The 14,666-nt window shown below is 52.8% G+C and overlaps 1 pseudogene; it reads left to right on the top strand.

Annotated features, from left to right (window-relative positions):
• The first annotated feature begins 1,550 nt into the window (after positions 1-1,550).
• Positions 1,551-2,112, top strand: LOC100688856 (annotated as a pseudogene).
• Positions 2,113-14,666: the final 12,554 nt, after the last annotated feature.

Below are 14,666 nucleotides of genomic sequence, written 5' to 3' on the forward strand. Positions count from 1 at the left end.
CACAGTCTGAGTGCCGGGGGTGCCCGGTGCTGCTGGGGTGGAGTGGCCTCTGGGCCCCGTGGTACACGGTCTAGGAGCTGTGTGTGTGTATGTATATATAAACACACCCACACATAATGAACGTTAGTGAGGCAAGTGACCAGATTTGAATATCTGTAGGTTAGATGATATTTTATTATGTTAATTTCCTGACTTTGATGATTATATTGTGGTTAAGAGAATGTCCTTATTTTTAGGAAGGACCACTGAAGTATTTAGAAGGACAACATGTCTGCAACTTACTCTCAAATGACTTAGAGAAGGAGGGCAAAATATATATATATATGTATATATATATGACAGAGTAGAAGCAAATTTTTCATCCCAGGTGAAATTAATAATAATAAAAATACTTAAAACTAGTCATATTTTTAATGATATTTTTTAATAGGTCCTGGGTCCTCCATAAACTGATATCTATATGGAAAAAGCTAAAATTGACCCCATGCAAAAAAATCTTCATGGTCTCAGGATAAGAAAATGTCTCTTAAATAGTGCAATATAATGTACTAATTGTAAACAATTTTTAGAAATTCAAAGCTTTTATTCATCAAAAACACCACTCAGACTGCAGGAGAAGATATTTGGACACATGTCATCATCAAATAGCTGTATAATCCAACACATAAAAAATTGTTACAAGCCTACGAGAAAACTTGAATAGGCACTTCACAAAAGTAGACATGATGACTAAACCCACAAAAAGTGCTCAATGGGTCATCTGTGAGTGGGAATGGTATATTAAAGCCTCATGAGATAGCACTACACACCCTTCGGGTGGCTACACAGAAAGACAGGAAACACTAGTGGCAAGGATTGGAGCAGAGACATGCTGGTCAATGTTCAACAACTCCTTTCCAGAGTGGAGGGAGCCCTGACTTGCAGTGCTAGCTAATTTCAGTGATGTAAATAGTTCTCACGTGGCTGATGGCAAGGTGCTGCTTCATGTTGCTATGGGCAGAGCTGAGAAAGATGTGTGCAAGGAGCTCTTGTGAGCCTCTGTGAGCTGGCTCCAGTCACCACTTGGGGGAAGCCAGGATTCCCACACACGGCTAGTCTCTGTGTGAATTGGTATAGGCATGCTGGAAAATGATTTGGCAATATTCACAAAAGCTAAACATATGGCACTCCTCGAAATTCCCCCCTCAGGTGCAACCCCCAACAGAAACACACACATATGTTCACCAAAAGATATGTACAAGAATGTTATTAGCAGTGCTATTTGGAACAGCACCAAACTAGCAAATACCCAGATGGTCACCAACAGTGGAATGTTGTATATCCACACAATGAAATATTCTACAAATGAGATGAATAGCCTACTGCTACTTAGAGCACCATGAATGAGTTTCCTGAACACAATGTTGATCAAAGCAGCCAGACACAAAAAGACACTCACTGCATGATTCTTCTATGTGAAGTTCCAAACAGGCAAAATGAATTTGTGGAGTTAGGAATCAGGATATGGGCCCTTCCTTCCAGTGGCAGCCATCAGCTCAAAGTAAGCCAAGATGGATGCTTACAAGTACACCTAGGAGCTATGGAGGAAAAAGCAGTTCAATGTAATGCTCTTTCTTCTCAGGATGCACTGTTGGCAGTACCACCAGCTCTCTGGGCTTCACAAGGCCCCTGCCCAACCTGCCCAATAGAGCACACAGACTTGGGTACAAGACCAAGCAAGGTTATGTCATATATTGGATTCATGTTTGTTGCAAACACCTGGTTCCTAAGGGTGCTACTTACAGCAAACCTATCCATCATTGGGTTAGCCAGTTTAAGTTTGCCCAAAATCTATAGTCTGTTGCAGAGGAGGGAGCTGGATGCCACTGTGTGGCTCTGAGAGTCTTGAATTCTTACTGGGTTGGTGAAGAATCTTTGAGGTAATCCTCATTGATCCATTCCATAAAGCCATCAAAGAAATCTTGACACCCAGTGGATCGCCAAACCAGTCACAAGCACAGGGAGATGCGAGGGCTGACATCTACAGGCCATGAGTTCCACCACACTATTGGTGGTTCTTGCCATGCAGCATGGAGAAGATGTAATACTCTCCAGCTCCACCATTACTGCTAATATAAATAATGTTTGTAAAATTCTTACCTAATAAACAATTTAGGACAATCGAAAAAATGAGGCTACTGGGTACCTATGAGGAGAACAGAAATGCTTGGGGGGGGGGTGGCCCAGGTGGGCTGGTGATATTGTTTTTTCTTGACCTGGAGGGGGACACACAAATTTCATTTTGTGACAATTGGGTGGTAAACTCACATTCTATGTGCTTTTCTGCATGTGTACTAAACTAGATTTTAAAGCATGTGAAAAGTCATGAAGATTTTAATGCATCAACAAAGAATCCAAAAAAGAAATTAAGAAAACAATCTCATTTATAATAACATCAACATGAATAAAATATTTAGGAATAATCTTAACCAAGGAAGTGAAAGTTTTATACATTGGAAATAACAAAGCACTGCTGAAAGAAATTAACAAAGACATATTGGAAAGACATCCCATGTTCATGGATTGGCAGATGCAATATTGTTAAGATGATAATACTACCAAAAGCAATCTGCAGATAAAGTGCAGTCTCTATCAAAATATCAACAAGGCATTTGGTAGAAATAGAAAAATCCATCCTGAAATTTATGTGGACTCTCAATAGTCAAAACAATCTTGAGAAGGAAGAACAAGGCAGGAAGATTCAGAGTTCCTAAATTCAAAACTGACTACAAAGCTACACTATCAAAATAGTATGGTTCTGGTGTAGAGACATACAGAAGGACAAAAGGAATGGAATAGGGAGCCTAGATATAAACCCTCTTATGGTCAAATGACTTTTAGCTAGGGAAAAGGAAAAGACCATCTTCCAACAAACAGTGTTGGGGAAACTGCATATCCCCATGCAAAAGAATGACATCGGAGCCCTACCCTATCTTACACCATACACAAAAAAACCCTCAAAATAGATCAAAAACCTAAAGCAAGAGCTAAACTATAAAACTGTCAGAGGTAAACATAGGGGGAAAACTTCATGACTTTGGATTTGGCAATGATTTCTTTGATACAACATCAAAAGCACATACAAGAAAAAATAGATACATTGGACTTAATCAAAATAAAAAATCTTGTGTGCATCAAAGGGCACAATCCACAGAGTGGAGAGGCAGTTCGCAGAGCAAGAGAAGAGATTTGCAAATCATTTACCTGATAAGAGACTAATATCCAGAATATATAGAGAACTCCTAAAACTCCACAACAAAAAAACACAAACAACCTGATTAAAAATGACCAAAACACTTGAACAGGCGTTTCTTCAAGGACTGTCTACAGATGACCAAGAAGCCTTGAAAAGATGCTCACACGACTAAGCATTGGAGAAATGCAAATCAAAACTACAATCAGATACCACCAGCCATTAGGATGGCTACTATCAAACAAAACAAAACACCAAAATACCACATGTTGGCAAGGATGTGGGGAAATGAACCCTGCGCACTGTTGGTGGGAGTGCAAACTGGTGTAGCCACTGTGGAAACAGTATGGAGGATCCTCACAAAATTAAACAGAGAATTACCATACAACCCAGCTATTCCACATCTGAGTATGTCCAGAAGAATTGAAACCAAGGGCTGAAGGGATGCCCACACCCCCATGTTCATAGCAGCATTATTCACAACAGTTAAATTGCAGAAGCAAACCAAGTGTTCATGAATGGATGAATGGTAAGCAAAAGGCAGTCCATTCATTCAATGGAATGTTATTCAGTCTTAAAAAGGAGGAAATCCTGCCACCCCCCACCATATGGATGAATCTAGAGGACACAACGCTCAGTGAAATGAGTCAGTTGCATAAAGACAAATACTTTGCCATTCTACTTGTACTCAGATTCATAGAAATAGGAACGATAAAGATGGGGCTGGGGGAGGGGAGTGGGGTTGGTGTTTGATGGGGACAGTTTCAGATTCTAGGGATGGATGGCAATGGCTTACGACAATGTGAGTGTACTTGAATGTCACTGAAATATACACATACACAGGGTCAAGATGCTAAGTTGTATGGTATGTGTATGTCACCAGAATAAAGAACCATGAAAACAAACATGAAGAGGGTGTAGTCTGAGTCCAACCGGGAGATAGACACCCCACAGGGTCACACAGGGAGATTTCACATGAAGATTTATTGATTTTGAAAAGGAGTAACTAGGGCACCTGGGGGGCTCCATTGGTGAAGCGTCTGCCTTCGGCTCAGGTCATGATTGAGCTCAGGTCCCGGGACTGAGCCCCATGCAGGGCTCCCTGCTCAGTGGGCATCTGCTTCTCCCTCTCCCTCTGCTGTTCCCTCTGCTTGTGTTCTTTCCCTCCATCAAATAAGTAAAGAAAATATTTAAAATAAATAAGAGGAAGGGGCTCTGGTCCTCTCGGGCTGAGGGAGGGGCTACTCGGCCCTGGTTTGGCTGGGTCACACCTGGCCTGGGGTCTTAGGGCTGGCAGCATTCTGCAACGGGCAGGGAGCAGGTGGTCACCCATGGGTGGGGCCGCAGGTGGGCTGCACAGAGCTTCCAGATGCTGGTGCAGGTGGGAGGCTCCCAGTACTGGTTTCCATGTTGAGAGGGAGAAAATCTTGCCATCCGCGGGGCCAGAAGGAACTACAAGATCTGCATGACCTACAAGTGTGTGAGCAGGAAGGGCAACCTGAAGGTCAGCCCAGGGCCTCCTGGTCATCTAGCAGCGTGGCTGCCTCTTACTCAAAACGATAAGAGTTATGCTTTTGCTCTTGACTTCAGTGATTAGAGAAGTCTGTGTTGAAACATACATTTGAAAATAGGGCTGAAAGTGGGGACATTGGGCAGCCCCAGTGGCCCAGTGGTTTAGCACCGCCTTCTGCCTGGGGTGTGATCCTGGAGTTCTGGGATCTAGTCCCATGTCGGGCTCCCTGCATGGAACCTGCTTGTGTCTCTGCCTCTCTGTCTCTCTCTGTCATGAATAAATAAATGAAATATTAAAAAAGAAAGAAAGAAAGAAAGAAAGTGGGGACATCATACTTCTAGGTTACAAAAGGCATGGGGTGGGTGGGGGCCAGCCAGATTGCTGTCAGGGCAGACAGCCAGAACCAGTCTCTCTGCTGGCAGGACAGTCAGGGGGGTGTGCAGGGGTAGGGGGCTGTGCGCAGGGACCCCCACTTTCAGGGGCTCCAAGCCCGTTTAAAAACTGACTTCAGGCGTCTACTGCAAGGACGTGGGCCAAGCACCTGCTCCCAGAGTCCCCTGAGTAGAGCAGCGGGGCAGTGGAGGGCAGAGCTCAGCTGGGGGGGGAGGTGCAGCAGGGAAGGGGGGTGGCGCTGGGAGGATAGGGGAGGGGCTGCCTACCAGGAGGAAGCCCACTCCCGCCCACTGAGTGAAGAGAGTATGCTTGTGACTTGAGGCCCTGGCCCAGCAGCCACCCCCAGCACTGTGCGAAGGGGTTCCAGGACTCTGGGCACAGCCTCCAGCCACTCCGTGGCAGCAAGAGGAGCAGGGACCAGCACTCACTGGGCACCACCCGTGGTGCAGGTTTTGGGCGAAAAAGACATCGTGGTTCTGATGCTCTAGGTTTTGGGTGCAGTCCCCTGGCTACTGGGACCACAGACAGATAGAACGTCCCTGCCCTGTGTAGGGCCGAGCCCAACACAGCTGGTGCCGGAGGGGCTGCTGAGAGATTGCTCAGGCACAGACTCCCAGCCCCACCCCTTGGGTACGACAACCTGGTGATGAACAGGGTGCCTGGCTGTCATTTTTCACTGCAGACCAGGGCGGGGAGAGCTGCACAGGGTCCAGCTGGGAGGGCTGCTGGCCGTCCATCATGGGGCCACCAGCCATGCCCAGCCCACACCGCCCTCCACTGCAACTCCAGGTGACCTTGTGACCAGGGCAGAGGTGCCTCCAGGTGGGCCAGCTGCTGGGCTGAGTGGCAGACGCTGGCGCCACGGGCTCCCACAGACATGGGCTGGCCTGTCTGCCCCAGGCCCCTGGGGTCCAGCCCTGCTGCCTCCTTACACAGCCTACACCAGCTTCCTACCCAACCTCATCCTCCCTTTCAATCCTGTGCCCTGCCCCCATCTGCGGCTCTGTCCATTGCCAAATCTCACCTCCCTCCTGTCCCCTGCTGTGGTCCTCCAGGAAGCCCTTCTGGCAGTCTCCTGTGGAACCACCCTGAGCCCCACCCCACTCTTGGCCTTGACTCACTCAGAGCAGAGAGGAAGCTCCCTGCCGGTGTCTGGCTCATGCTGGGAGTGGTTGAATAGCACCCCAGACTTCAGCTCCTCACGGGAAGCGCAGAGTTGGGGGGCTTCCAGCTTGGGGTCTGAGCCTGCACGAGGTGCCCTGGCCCAAAGCTTTTGGTGAGGGGCTGGCCCACTAGCAACTCCAGAGCCCCCGAGTGTCCCGTTGGGGGCATGAGGAGGGACAGGGAGGCCGAGGGACATGACTATGCTGGCCAGGACAAGGTGCTACAGCCAACCAAGGACAGGATGCTGGTCGTCTCTGCGTGAGAGGAGGCAGTCCCACCGTGTATCAGAACAGAACGTTTGCAGCCTGCCTTCTCCGGGTTTGCGTGTCAGTCCATCCAGGACATGCAGGAGCACAGATAGACGGAGCACAGGACAAGGGGCTTCTACATTTCCTCTGTCCCTGCCATCCTTGGGGCCTTGGGAGGTGCGGAGGGTGGAGGTATGGCTGCAGAGGTTGAACCGATCCCAGCTCTGGAGCTGCGGGCTGTGGAGCAGTGGCTGTGGGCTTGGGTGGGGACACTTGCAGCTGTGGCTGTGTGTGACTCATCACTGAGCACCGTGGCTGGCGGGACAGGGGCCATGGGGGGCGCGGGGGGCGCAGGGGGCTGGCCTCCTGGGGCCCCGACCCTTGCCGGCCTCACCTGACCTCACATGCACCCTTGGCCTCACGCAGCCCTGTAGGAGCCTGGGGAGGTCTTTTCTGCTGCAAACCAGTGCGCAGTAGGGGCTTTGGGGGGCCTCAGCCCTCCAGAGCACATTCTGGGACTGGCGTTGAACCCGTGTTAACTTTTAATTTAAAGTCTCTAGGCAAAGCACAATGGACTTTTGACATACAAATATTAAAAATTAAATTTCCCGAGTTCATTATCTGATAATTAGAACCAAATAACATCTTAACTGAGAGGCCAGCCCCACACAGATCAAGTCAGTTCCATTTAAGATTCCATTAGACCAGTGTCGGAGCGGTAAGTAATGGACCATAAAATTTAATTTGGAAATGATCTCGTGCCGTGATGGAGCGATAGCGCTCACAAAGGAGGCGGGCAGCCAGCGGCCGGCCGGGCTGCGGGCGAGCCGGCGCGATTCAAAAGGAGCCGCTGCTCTTGCCCAGAAGAACATGTGTTCAGCGCTTTCTTCTCCTTTCTAGGGCCCTGTGGTATTTAAAAGTCAGAATTGACCAGTGTAGCTCCGTGTAATTACAAAGATCCCCTTATCGGAGTCTATTTGCAGGCACAGAAGGAGAAGGCCGACCCGCGGCGTCGCACCGCTCATTTGCATGCGCAGTAATCCGCGGCGGCAATCACTCTGGGCTTCAAAGCGCTTGGGCCATCCTGTCCTGTCCTGTCCCCCGGCCACCAGCGCCGCCACCTGCACCGCCCCTGGCCTGGGCCGGGCCTTCGGCAGCCCAGTGCTCACGTGGAATGAACGGATAGAACGGTCTAGAGAGAGGGGCCCCAACCCTGCCGTGGACCCCCCCCCCCCCCCCAGGGGAATGAAATCTTGATTTGTCCAGCGTCCCAGACCCACAACGGCTTTGCCAAATGGGACCCAGGCATGGGGGTCTTGGCCGCCCCGCCTTGTCCTCCCAGCCCTCAGCATGCAGGGTGCGGGGCCAGTAGGCAGACCTGCCCCTCCCACCCTGCCCACCCTCAGGCACCTGCTCGGCCCCGATTTCACCATAAACACCGCTCGGCTGTCCAGTTCCCCACAGGTCCCTCTGTCATAAAGCTGAGTGTGAGTCAGGCAGAGCCTTCTAGAAGGCCCCACTCCAGGAGTACAGAATAGGGAGTCTGGTCACTCCCTAGGCCCTAGAGGGATCCAGGCTGCATCCAGGCTTGGCATAGTGTCATTGAAGATGGACCACAGACAGGGACATGCGATGTGACACTGAGAGCCCTATTGATGGGACAAAATGATGACTACCCCCCTACCCCGTCACCTTGCAGCCTCTGTCCCTGACCTTGGTGACACGTGGGGCCTGACCCTGACCCCAGTGACACGTGGGCCCTGACCTTGACCCAGTGACACATGGGCCCTGACCCTGACCCCAGTGACACATGGGCCCTGACCCTGACCCGGTGACACGTGGGGCCTGACCCTGATCCTGGTGAAGGGCTGGTGGTGCCTCTCATTCATGGAGCTCTCTTGTCCCAGCCAGCTGTATGGCTGCTCCCCTGTGACCCAGGCCAGCTCTGGGAGCCACGCACAGCATGGAGGGCAGAGGACAGTGTTGTTGAGGGGTACTGCAGGGCCATAACAGGGGTACCTTGGGGCCCACATCACTAGGAGACAGTGGAGCTAGTGCTCCCCAGCTCCACAGACCAGCCAAAACATAGCTCTACACTTTTGACATGTGGCCCTGTGTGCCACTGGAAACCTTCCCAGAACTGGGTGACCCCTCGGCTGAGGGACCCTATGCCTTTCATGGGGGTGGGGGCGGGCCTGGGCCTCCCTGCCCCTGCACGAACCCCAGCAGCACAGGGCCGACTAGTTTGGCAGACCCTGGTGCCCAGCCCTGTGACCCCTGTGGGCTGTGACCTTGGGTTTCACTTTGTCTCTGCACAGATGACATGGTTAAGCTCTGCTCCTGCAGGTGAAATGGGGGTGTCTTTGCAAAAACCCCTCCTCAGTTTCTAGGAGCCAGCCATCCTAGGCCGGGGTACCCCTAGAAATGCTGAGGAGCTGTCCCTCCTGCTGTCCCCTTCAGCCATTCTGGCCTCTGCTCTCCATCCTGACACGTATCACTTCTTGGCAATCCCCCCTCCCTACAATTGATCTCTAGGGCCTGCAGGTGCAGGCAAGCAGCTCCAGCCACGGCACAGGGCAGAGAAGAGCACTCTAACCCTTGCTCTGAACCAGCTCATTCTTATTCTGCACACATTCCTAGCACCCTGGGGATCTGCTTTTCTGTCCATCAGAAACTGGGGCCAAAGCGGGAGAAGTCGCGGTACTGGCGACCCCGGTAGTGGTGAGAAGTAGCCATTGGGGATCCGTGAGGCTTCCAGATGCCCAGTGGTACAGGGCTGCCAGCAAGGGGACGAGCAGCTTGCAGCTGTCAGCCGGTGTGGAGAGAGGGGACAACGGGGCAGGAACTCATTCATGGGGCTCACGGCCTTGGGGGCTCCCCCTCCACCCTTCACCCCTTGCCCCGCAATAGGCATGGCCGCAGCTCCCAGGGCACAAGCCCCCACCTGCCAGGCCCCAGAAAGCCTCTAAAATTAATTCCTGCTCCTGAGGCAGAGGCAGGTGACCCGCAGAGGGACTCGGCGTCCTTAGGCTCACTGCGAGCAGCCGGCTCTGCGTCTTATCTCACGGGCAGCCTCATTTGTTACTTCTCGCTGAATACACCCACTCCCATTATTTCTGTAATTCTTGGCAATAACAGCCTTTCCGCTAATGAAACCTGCATTATTGGAAGGTTGCAGTCCTGACCCAGTGGAGATTAGCTGTGTACTCTGCTATTACTACATATGTAATTGTATAATTGATTTTAAAATTTACTTCTGTGTCCTCACATCATAAAGTAAGCAGCCCATTAGGGGAAGAAATATAATTAATATATCTCTAACCACTCCTACCCCAGGGACAAGGGCATCAGGGGAGGGGGCCCACCAGGCCGGGGGTTGGGGTGCCCGTCGCTTCTGTGTCTGGAAGCCTCATCCACATCTTGGGTTTGGGTGGGCTCTGCATGGACTTCCCCTCCCTTGTCTTCAGAGATCGCTCCCAGGCTGTCCGCTCCGGACCTCCAGAGTGGGGGAGAGCCACACCTCCTTCCAGGGGGCAGGTTGTCCTCACCTGAGGTCATGCCCCACGGCTGGCAGCCCTCAGCGGGGGCAAGGACAGGGATAACCATCCCAGGGGCGGGTGGTACTCGAGTAGACCCACTGGCCTGCAACCAAGTAGGGGGAGTGAGGGGTCCATGTGGGAGGCTCACGAGTCCGGGGGCCAGAGTCTGGAGCCAGGTTGGGGATTACCGGGGCCAGCCCACCCTGCTGTAGTTTGCGCAGAGCCAGGTCTCTGCCTGCATGGCCCCTCACAGGTACCACGGATGCCCTGGGCTGGCTACTTGCCACTTGCCCTACCGACTCCACACTCCACGGAGAAGGCCACAGCCCCCAGCCCAGACCTGGCCCCCTGGGGCTTCACAGTAGACTCAGGCAAGGAGGTACCCGAGGGCTGGATGCCCACCAGGATGTGGGAGCTGGAGCCCAGGCCCCAGGCCGAGTGGGTGGTGGTGGTGGGGACTCATCCAGCTCCAGGTTGAGGGCCCACCACGCTATTGCCTGAATGTTTCTTTCAGCCCCAAATTTCATTCTTTTCCATTTAAACAGCTTTGTTGAGCGATAACTCACATACCATTTAAAGTCTGAGATTCAATGTCTCTTCAGTACATTCAGATGGTCATGCTCTCCAGCTGGCACCCCCAGTGTCTCCTCCTCAGGATCTGAGCACCACTAACTCACCTTCTGTTTCCACAGATTTGCCTTTTCTGGACACACTGCATGGCACTCGTCCCTCTGTGTCTGGCTATTCCACTTAGCGTCACATTCTCTGGCTTGTCCACATTGTCACGTGTGCTGACATTTCATGTCTGCATAACTCTGCATGAGTTTCGGCGTGCATGGCACCACATTTTGCTCGTCCGTTCATCCACCAACAGACATTAGGCTGGTTTTCGCCTTTGGCCGCCCTGGCAGCTCCCACTGTCTGTTGGTATGAAGAAGCACACACTCCTGGTGCCTGTACACGCTTGCTCCCTAGCAGATGCATGTGCCTGCATGCACAGATGTGCACACTCAGGCAGGGGCTTGGATGATGGTGAGGGGTAGGGGCAAGGAGGCAGAACTGGAGCCCCGCCCCTCATACCTGGAGGCAGGAAGAGAGGCAAAGATGCCTCACCTGCGGCTGGTGACCACCGCTTCCCAGACAGATAGAATGAGGTGCACGGCCTGGGAAGGCTGATCTTGCTGTCTGCTAGCCCCAGGCCATCAGGCAGGACCGCAGGGCTGGTCAGGGGGGCCTGGGGGACTGGCCTGCTCAGCGTCCGCAATGCAGCCTCCCATGTCTGGTCTTCAGGAAGCTCTGCATGACCTCCCGGCTGGTGTCACCTGGTGTATGATCTGTACCAGGGGACCTGGATTGATCTCAGAGCACTCACATCCCTCCTGGGAAACGGTTCCTGGAGTCATCCCTGACAACGGGCCAGGGCTTGGGGGCTGACTTTAAGGAGTGTGCACAGCACATGCAGCAGCCCTGGGAGAGGGTCTGGGAGCCCATCATGCAGGTGCAGCAGGGAGACAAGTTTCGTCATGGCCACTTGAACTACAGGGAAAAATCAATGACCCAATTATAAGCAGTAGGTGTCCCTGTGACCTGGCTGAAGCTCTGGAGGGAGTAGCCTTGCACCCAAGGGACCCCAATTGCCCACTGGCCCTCAGGGCCACTGAGTCATGAAGCTGTGGGGGGCACCTCTGCCAGATGCCCAGGATAGTCCTCTGCATGGCCAAGGTGCCCCGACACCCCCTGGCTCTGTTGGCCACTACTTGCCGTGGTTTCCTGATGGATGGGGAAGGATCTGCTTCTGGCCCTGCTCCAGGACCGTTGCCACCATCCGAGGCCTGCATGGCACTGAGCTGTGCTGTCCCCCCTGGATGGGAGATGCCGGCTTCCTCTCCCACCTAGCCAAGGTCCAGATTCCCTGATGGGTGGCTAGAAGCTGGGGAGACGAGAGAAGGGAGAAAGCCAACGTGGGCACCAAAAACAGTGGATCTTATCCCCACACGCTCTGAACTCCACCCAGCCTCCCCATCCGGGAGGGTTTGTGGAGATACAAAGTCACCCCAGGTGGCCTGCTCTTCTGCCCCCGCCCCCTGGCTCCTGGCAGGGAGGAGCCGCCCAGGCAGGCCACCCCATCCTTCACCTTATCACGCAGGCTGAGCCTGTCACCAGCTCCAGGGAGGGATTCATCAGATAACCCCGTAAATCACACATCAAAACAGCGTTTTTTAAGGGAGGCCCTTACAGAGAAGGCGCTTTCTCAGCCTGGTTAAAACGCATATAACAAAATACATGTAAGAAAGTCGGCTACTTAATCATGGAGACGAAGAGCCACCGTGAGAGATTGTTCTGCTTAAAAAATGTGGTGGCAACTTGCAAATATGTTTTTAGAAGCAATTTTATTACAAACTGTCCCATCGGGCAAGCGCCTCGGAAATTATGGGATACTGTGTTCATTCCTCAGAGACCCGGCTGCCGCAGGAGGTTGCTAGGGGAGAATTTATCCCCGGGGGGCTGGTCCCAGTGAGGAGCCAGGGCAGGCTGACCTGACGGACTGGGCCCCACCAGCCCCTGCTCCGGGCTGTGCCCAGGAGCAGCCTGTGCCCACCGCCACCCCCAGGGAACAGGGACTGCACAAATGCACAGATTGCACCTGGCATCAGGACTGCTACGTCGAGCACCCACGAGCTGGCCCTGTGGATTCTCGGGGCCTCTGCTGTTCCTTCTTCCAGTGGGCAGCTGGGACCTTCAGCCAGGAGACCCTGGCTCTGGTTTTATGCAGAGTCAAAAGAGAAGAGGTCATTGTCCACAACTCCCAGAACATTTCAGAGGAACTCTGGCCTGTGCAGTAAGAGGCAAATCGTAAGAACCCAGGTGTCTGGTGCAAAATATTCCTCTTTGTAAGGAAGGTACAAGTCCTGGATCCGCAGATACTGTCTGGCCTCACATGCCTTCCTCCTGATTGGAGGGGCCACAGTGGGCAGATACCCTTGGCTTCTCCTTCTTAGCCCTTGCACCACATCCTGTGGGATCCCTCCCCATGGGGCTGGACCTGGTGACCTGTCTCCAAGTGGTGTAACAGAAGGAGTAGAATGCCACTGCTGAGATGAGGTTATAAAAACGACAGTGGCTTCTGTCTTGGTTGCTTATCCTCTCCCTCCCTTCTCTTCCTGCCCCATCTCTCTTTGGCCATTTGCTCTAGGGGAAGCCAGCTGCCCGGTTGTACCAAGAGTCAATGAGGATCCAAGGCCTGCCAAAAGCCTGGGGTAAACTTGGAAGCAAACCCACTTCCAACCAAGCTTTGAGATGCCTACAATCCTGGCTGACAGTTTGCAGCCTCGTGAGAAACTGTGAGCCAGAACTGCTCAGCTAAGCCTGTCAGAGTCCTGGCTTTCAGAAACTGAAACACTATGTTTGTTCTTCTCATCCACCATCACCGTCACGCCATCATCACTATCACCATCATCACCACAATCCTCACCATCACCTTCATCATCACTACCATCATCCTCACCATTACCACCATCACCACCATCACCACCATCATCACCATCACTTCCTCCTGGTCCATAGCACTTTGCACATCTGTTCTCTTAATCAGAATAATGCCTGAAGATAACACTGGGACTCAGAGAGAATAGGAGCCACAGGTCAGTGCTAACTAGCTGATAGATGGCAAAGATGAGGCTGGAGGCCACATGTAACTCCAAATGCATGCTGAGTCCCCCTCCAAGCCCTAGGACAGGGCCACCAGCCCTCTTCCTTAAAGGACTCTTTGGCCCAAAGGGGAAGGGAATGGCCAAAGCTGGGCCCAGCAAAGAGAAGTGGGAAAGGTGGGGGTGGTCAGGGGAGGACTCCTCTCCAGCCCGATCCTCTGGTCCTTGAGTCCTTGAGCACTGCTTCCCTGAGATTGTGCTCCAGCAGCCCTACTTCTCACCGCCATGCTCCAGTCTCCACAGGCAGGGCTGGGAGACAGAGCCTGAGCCCACAGTGGTGCCCACGGCAGATCATCATCACAGCATCCCAGTTCTAACATGTTCAATGCCTAATGATGCTGAAGGTGACAGTGCCACTGTGAGAGAAGAGACTGGTGGGGGCGGGGTGGGAGGCAGGGATCTGGAGAAGTGGGACCATCCAGGCCCTCAGCAAGCCAACCTCGCCCTGCTCCGTGGGAAGCCCCTACCTGGCTCCTCTCAGGATCCCTGCAGCTCAGGGTGATCAGGGCCCTCCTCACTCACATCCCTGCTTCTGTGGGATGGTTCTCCTGCCCTCAGCGATGAGTGATGTCTACAGTTTAGAGGGGAGGAGTGTGTCCTTCCCAAGGGCTAGACTCCCAGGCTGCAAGCCCATTCCTAGGCTCCATGGGCCAGGCTTGAGGTCTGGGGCTGGTAGTGGACCCAGCTGCATTTAATCCCCATGGAGAGCCCCCTGGATGGCATGAGGGGTCAGGTGACCCAGTGACAGTTTGTGTGTGGGGGTGCTAAGGTCCCCTTCATTGTCCCACATCACTAAGCCCAGCCCTGGTCCCACCTTGGTGGTTCCCCTCTGCACAGCACACCCTGCGCTGCCCTCAGACCCCTGCTTTC

Source organism: Canis lupus, chromosome 3 (assembly GCF_011100685.1).
Source record: "Canis lupus familiaris isolate Mischka breed German Shepherd chromosome 3, alternate assembly UU_Cfam_GSD_1.0, whole genome shotgun sequence".
Taxonomy (NCBI): Eukaryota; Metazoa; Chordata; class Mammalia; order Carnivora; family Canidae; genus Canis; species Canis lupus.